The sequence below is a fragment of the Solea solea genome, chromosome 16 (genome assembly GCF_958295425.1).
Source record: "Solea solea chromosome 16, fSolSol10.1, whole genome shotgun sequence".
Taxonomy (NCBI): Eukaryota; Metazoa; Chordata; class Actinopteri; order Pleuronectiformes; family Soleidae; genus Solea; species Solea solea.
Genome location: NC_081149.1, coordinates 3236201 through 3241200, shown reverse-complemented (window position 1 = coordinate 3241200; position 5000 = coordinate 3236201). Strand labels below are relative to the sequence as shown.

General features: G+C 51.2%; 13 non-coding genes across 13 annotated transcripts; 4 read left to right on the top strand and 9 right to left on the bottom strand.

Annotated features, from left to right (window-relative positions):
• Positions 1 to 175: 175 nt before the first annotated feature.
• On the bottom strand, positions 176 to 294 carry LOC131477258 (5S ribosomal RNA). The gene has a single exon (XR_009243606.1). It is a non-coding gene; the product is annotated as a 5S ribosomal RNA (ribosomal RNA).
• Positions 295 to 602: 308 nt separating this feature from the next.
• Positions 603 to 795, top strand: LOC131442117 (U2 spliceosomal RNA). The gene has a single exon (XR_009232698.1). It is a non-coding gene; the product is annotated as a U2 spliceosomal RNA (small nuclear RNA).
• Positions 796 to 919: 124 nt separating this feature from the next.
• LOC131476891 (5S ribosomal RNA) lies at positions 920 to 1038 on the bottom strand. The gene has a single exon (XR_009243252.1). It is a non-coding gene; the product is annotated as a 5S ribosomal RNA (ribosomal RNA).
• Positions 1039 to 1346: 308 nt separating this feature from the next.
• LOC131442382 (U2 spliceosomal RNA) lies at positions 1347 to 1539 on the top strand. Its single transcript, XR_009232956.1, has one exon. It is a non-coding gene; the product is annotated as a U2 spliceosomal RNA (small nuclear RNA).
• A 124-nt stretch (positions 1540 to 1663) lies between these two features.
• LOC131476889 (5S ribosomal RNA) lies at positions 1664 to 1782 on the bottom strand. Its single transcript, XR_009243250.1, has one exon. It is a non-coding gene; the product is annotated as a 5S ribosomal RNA (ribosomal RNA).
• Positions 1783 to 2078: 296 nt separating this feature from the next.
• LOC131477257 (5S ribosomal RNA) lies at positions 2079 to 2197 on the bottom strand. The gene has a single exon (XR_009243605.1). It is a non-coding gene; the product is annotated as a 5S ribosomal RNA (ribosomal RNA).
• Positions 2198 to 2505: 308 nt separating this feature from the next.
• Positions 2506 to 2698, top strand: LOC131442116 (U2 spliceosomal RNA). The gene has a single exon (XR_009232697.1). It is a non-coding gene; the product is annotated as a U2 spliceosomal RNA (small nuclear RNA).
• Positions 2699 to 2822: 124 nt separating this feature from the next.
• Positions 2823 to 2941, bottom strand: LOC131477298 (5S ribosomal RNA). Its single transcript, XR_009243643.1, has one exon. It is a non-coding gene; the product is annotated as a 5S ribosomal RNA (ribosomal RNA).
• A 296-nt stretch (positions 2942 to 3237) lies between these two features.
• Positions 3238 to 3356, bottom strand: LOC131476888 (5S ribosomal RNA). Its single transcript, XR_009243249.1, has one exon. It is a non-coding gene; the product is annotated as a 5S ribosomal RNA (ribosomal RNA).
• A 296-nt stretch (positions 3357 to 3652) lies between these two features.
• LOC131476887 (5S ribosomal RNA) lies at positions 3653 to 3771 on the bottom strand. Its single transcript, XR_009243248.1, has one exon. It is a non-coding gene; the product is annotated as a 5S ribosomal RNA (ribosomal RNA).
• Positions 3772 to 4079: 308 nt separating this feature from the next.
• On the top strand, positions 4080 to 4272 carry LOC131442115 (U2 spliceosomal RNA). Its single transcript, XR_009232696.1, has one exon. It is a non-coding gene; the product is annotated as a U2 spliceosomal RNA (small nuclear RNA).
• A 124-nt stretch (positions 4273 to 4396) lies between these two features.
• Positions 4397 to 4515, bottom strand: LOC131476886 (5S ribosomal RNA). Its single transcript, XR_009243247.1, has one exon. It is a non-coding gene; the product is annotated as a 5S ribosomal RNA (ribosomal RNA).
• A 296-nt stretch (positions 4516 to 4811) lies between these two features.
• Positions 4812 to 4930, bottom strand: LOC131477256 (5S ribosomal RNA). The gene has a single exon (XR_009243604.1). It is a non-coding gene; the product is annotated as a 5S ribosomal RNA (ribosomal RNA).
• Between the last annotated feature and the right edge of the window lie 70 nt (positions 4931 to 5000).

Below are 5000 nucleotides of genomic sequence, written 5' to 3'. Positions count from 1 at the left end.
ACTATATTCCAGTATTAGGAAGCTACATCGAGATGGGTAAGCTGCTGCCCATCTCCAAGCTTCTCACGTGCTTGCAGAGCGACATCCAAGGCTGAAACTAGAAGGACGTTAACGTGTGCCCGTGCGTCAACGTAATTGCAAGCCCATGTTTCTTGTAAGGAAGCAGCAGTGTAAAAGCTTACAGCACCTGGTATTCCCAGGCGGTCTCCCATCCAAGTACTAACCAGGCCCGACCCTGCTTAGCTTCCGAGATCAGACGAGATCGAGCGTGCTCAGGGTGGTATGGCCGTAAGCCGACGGGCTGGGGACACAGACTCCTTTTATAGACTAGGCAAGGCCCCCTGCTCGTGGAGGAGCTCAAAGGTCAGCCTTTCGAACGTTCAAGAGTTTAAGTTGTTTTTGGTGGGCTTTGCTGTATGGCCGCGCCCTTTGAGTGTGTCAAATGTCAAGCAGCTGTTCGTCAAGGCTCAGAGGTGCACTTAGATCACCTTGGGGCGGAGGTGATCAGCAGCAGCCTTTGTTATGCGCACTTAAAAAACATGGCACCACAACAAGTAACTTGTGTGCCAAGATCTTGAGTTGGCCCCAGACACTTGTGGGCCATCGCTTCTCGGCCTTTTGGCTAAGATCAAGTGTAGTATCTGTTCTTATCAGTTTAATATCTGATATGTCCTCTATATGGGGATTAAATATTAAATGCATTTTTGAGCATTGGGAGGTGAAAACTGGGGCTTGCTCTCTTCACTCCTTGCATTGACCTGGCATTGCAGTGCCACCAGGAACGGTGCACCATTCTCTTTTTTCTGTGAAAACCAAAGCAAGGCTGGAACTAGAAGGACGTTAACGTGTGCCTGTGCCCGTGCCCGTGCGTCAACGTAATTGCAAGCCCATGTTTCTTGTAAGGAAGCAGCAGTGTAAAAGCTTACAGCACCTGGTATTCCCAGGCGGTCTCCCATCCAAGTACTAACCAGGCCCGACCCTGCTTAGCTTCCGAGATCAGACGAGATCGGGCGTGCTCAGGGTGGTATGGCCGTAAGCCGACGGGCTGGGGACACAGACTCCTTTTATAGACTAGGCAAGGCCCCCTGCTCGTGGAGGAGCTCAAAGGTCAGCCTTTCGAACGTTCAAGAGTTTAAGTTGTTTTTGGTGGGCTTTGCTGTATGGCCGCGCCCTTTGAGTGTGTCAAATGTCAAGCAGCTGTCCGTCAAGGCTCAGAGGTGCACTTAGATCACCTTGGGGCAGAGGTGATCAGCAGCAGCCTTTGTTATGCGCACTTAAAAAACATGGCACCACAACAAGTAACTTGTGTGCCAAGATCTTGAGTTGGCCCCACACACTTGTGGGCCATCGCTTCTCGGCCTTTTGGCTAAGATCAAGTGTAGTATCTGTTCTTATCAGTTTAATATCTGATATGTCCTCTATATGGGGATTAAATATTAAATGCATTTTTGAGCATTGGGAGGTGAAAACTGGGGCTTGCTCTCTCAACTCCTTGCATTGACCTGGCATTGCAGTGCCACCAGGAACGGTGCACCATTCTCTTTTTTCTGTGAAAACCATAGCAAGGCAGGAACTAGAAGGACGTTAACGTGTGCCTGTGCCCGTGCCCGTGCGTCAACGTAATTGCAAGCCCATGTTTCTTGTAAGGAAGCAGCAGTGTAAAAGCTTACAGCACCTGGTATTCCCAGGCGGTCTCCCATCCAAGTACTAACCAGGCCCGACCCTGCTTAGCTTCCGAGATCAGACGAGATCGGGCGTGCTCAGGGTGGTATGGCCGTAAGCCGACGGGCTGGGGACACAGACTCCTTTTATAGACTAGGCAAGGCCCCCTGCTCGTGGAGGAGCTCAAAAGTCAGCCTTTCGAACACACTGCACTTGAGCCTTTATCTCCACTACCTGCTACACTATATTCCAGTATTAGGAAGCTACATCGAGATGGGTAAGCTGCTGCCCATCTCCAAGCTTCTCACGTGCTTGCAGAGCAACATCCAAGGCTGAAACTAGAAGGACGTTAACGTGTGCCCGTGCGTCAACGTAATTGCAAGCCCATGTTTCTTGTAAGGAAGCAGCAGTGTAAAAGCTTACAGCACCTGGTATTCCCAGGCGGTCTCCCATCCAAGTACTAACCAGGCCCGACCCTGCTTAGCTTCCGAGATCAGACGAGATCGAGCGTGCTCAGGGTGGTATGGCCGTAAGCCGACGGGCTGGGGACACAGACTCCTTTTATAGACTAGGCAAGGCCCCCTGCTCGTGGAGGAGCTCAAAGGTCAGCCTTTCGAACGTTCAAGAGTTTAAGTTGTTTTTGGTGGGCTTTGCTGTATGGCCGCGCCCTTTGAGTGTGTCAAATGTCAAGCAGCTGTCCGTCAAGGCTCAGAGGTGCACTTAGATCACCTTGGGGCGGAGGTGATCAGCAGCAGCCTTTGTTATGCGCACTTAAAAAACATGGCACCACAACAAGTAACTTGTGTGCCAAGATCTTGAGTTGGCCCCACACACTTGTGGGCCATCGCTTCTCGGCCTTTTGGCTAAGATCAAGTGTAGTATCTGTTCTTATCAGTTTAATATCTGATATGTCCTCTATATGGGGATTAAATATTAAATGCATTTTTGAGCATTGGGAGGTGAAAACTGGGGCTTGCTCTCTTCACTCCTTGCATTGACCTGGCATTGCAGTGCCACCAGGAACGGTGCACCATTCTCTTTTTTCTGTGAAAACCAAAGCAAGGCTGGAACTAGAAGGACGTTAACGTGTGCCTGTGCCCGTGCCCGTGCGTCAACGTAATTGCAAGCCCATGTTTCTTGTAAGGAAGCAGCAGTGTAAAAGCTTACAGCACCTGGTATTCCCAGGCGGACTCCCATCCAAGTACTAACCAGGCCCGACCCTGCTTAGCTTCCGAGATCAGACGAGATCGGGCGTGCTCAGGGTGGTATGGCCGTAAGCCGATGGGCTGGGGACACAGACTCCTTTTATAGACTAGGCAAGGCCCCCTGCTCGTGGAGGAGCTCAAAAGTCAGCCTTTCGAACACACTGCACTTGAGCCTTTATCTCCACTACCTGCTACACTATATTCCAGTATTAGGAAGCTACATCGAGATGGGTAAGCTGCTGCCCATCTCCAAGCTTCTCACGTGCTTGCAGAGCGACATCCAAGGCTGAAACTAGAAGGACGTTAACGTGTGCCCGTGCGTCAACGTAATTGCAAGCCCATGTTTCTTGTAAGGAAGCAGCAGTGTAAAAGCTTACAGCACCTGGTATTCCCAGGCGGTCTCCCATCCAAGTACTAACCAGGCCCGACCCTGCTTAGCTTCCGAGATCAGACGAGATCGGGCGTGCTCAGGGTGGTATGGCCGTAAGCCGACGGGCTGGGGACACAGACTCCTTTTATAGACTAGGCAAGGCCCCCTGCTCGTGGAGGAGCTCAAAAGTCAGCCTTTCGAACACACTGCACTTGAGCCTTTATCTCCACTACCTGCTACACTATATTCCAGTATTAGGAAGCTACATCGAGATGGGTAAGCTGCTGCCCATCTCCAAGCTTCTCACGTGCTTGCAGAGCGACATCCAAGGCTGAAACTAGAAGGACGTTAACGTGTGCCTGTGCGTCAACGTAATTGCAAGCCCATGTTTCTTGTAAGGAAGCAGCAGTGTAAAAGCTTACAGCACCTGGTATTCCCAGGCGGTCTCCCATCCAAGTACTAACCAGGCCCGACCCTGCTTAGCTTCCGAGATCAGACGAGATCGGGCGTGCTCAGGGTGGTATGGCCGTAAGCCGACGGGCTGGGGACACAGACTCCTTTTATAGACTAGGCAAGGCCCCCTGCTCGTGGAGGAGCTCAAAGGTCAGCCTTTCGAACGTTCAAGAGTTTAAGTTGTTTTTGGTGGGCTTTGCTGTATGGCCGCGCCCTTTGAGTGTGTCAAATGTCAAGCAGCTGTCCGTCAAGGCTCAGAGGTGCACTTAGATCACCTTGGGGCAGAGGTGATCAGCAGCAGCCTTTGTTATGCGCACTTAAAAAACATGGCACCACAACAAGTAACTTGTGTGCCAAGATCTTGAGTTGGCCCCACACACTTGTGGGCCATCGCTTCTCGGCCTTTTGGCTAAGATCAAGTGTAGTATCTGTTCTTATCAGTTTAATATCTGATATGTCCTCTATATGGGGATTAAATATTAAATGCATTTTTGAGCATTGGGAGGTGAAAACTGGGGCTTGCTCTCTTCACTCCTTGCATTGACCTGGCATTGCAGTGCCACCAGGAACGGTGCACCATTCTCTTTTTTCTGTGAAAACCATAGCAAGGCTGGAACTAGAAGGACGTTAACGTGTGCCTGTGCCCGTGCCCGTGCGTCAACGTAATTGCAAGCCCATGTTTCTTGTAAGGAAGCAGCAGTGTAAAAGCTTACAGCACCTGGTATTCCCAGGCGGTCTCCCATCCAAGTACTAACCAGGCCCGACCCTGCTTAGCTTCCGAGATCAGACGAGATCGGGCGTGCTCAGGGTGGTATGGCCGTAAGCCGACGGGCTGGGGACACAGACTCCTTTTATAGACTAGGCAAGGCCCCCTGCTCGTGGAGGAGCTCAAAAGTCAGCCTTTCGAACACACTGCACTTGAGCCTTTATCTCCACTACCTGCTACACTATATTCCAGTATTAGGAAGCTACATCGAGATGGGTAAGCTGCTGCCCATCTCCAAGCTTCTCACGTGCTTGCAGAGCAACATCCAAGGCTGAAACTAGAAGGACGTTAACGTGTGCCCGTGCGTCAACGTAATTGCAAGCCCATGTTTCTTGTAAGGAAGCAGCAGTGTAAAAGCTTACAGCACCTGGTATTCCCAGGCGGTCTCCCATCCAAGTACTAACCAGGCCCGACCCTGCTTAGCTTCCGAGATCAGACGAGATCGAGCGTGCTCAGGGTGGTATGGCCGTAAGCCGACGGGCTGGGGACACAGACTCCTTTTATAGACTAGGCAAGGCCCCCTGCTCGTGGAGGAGCTCAAAGG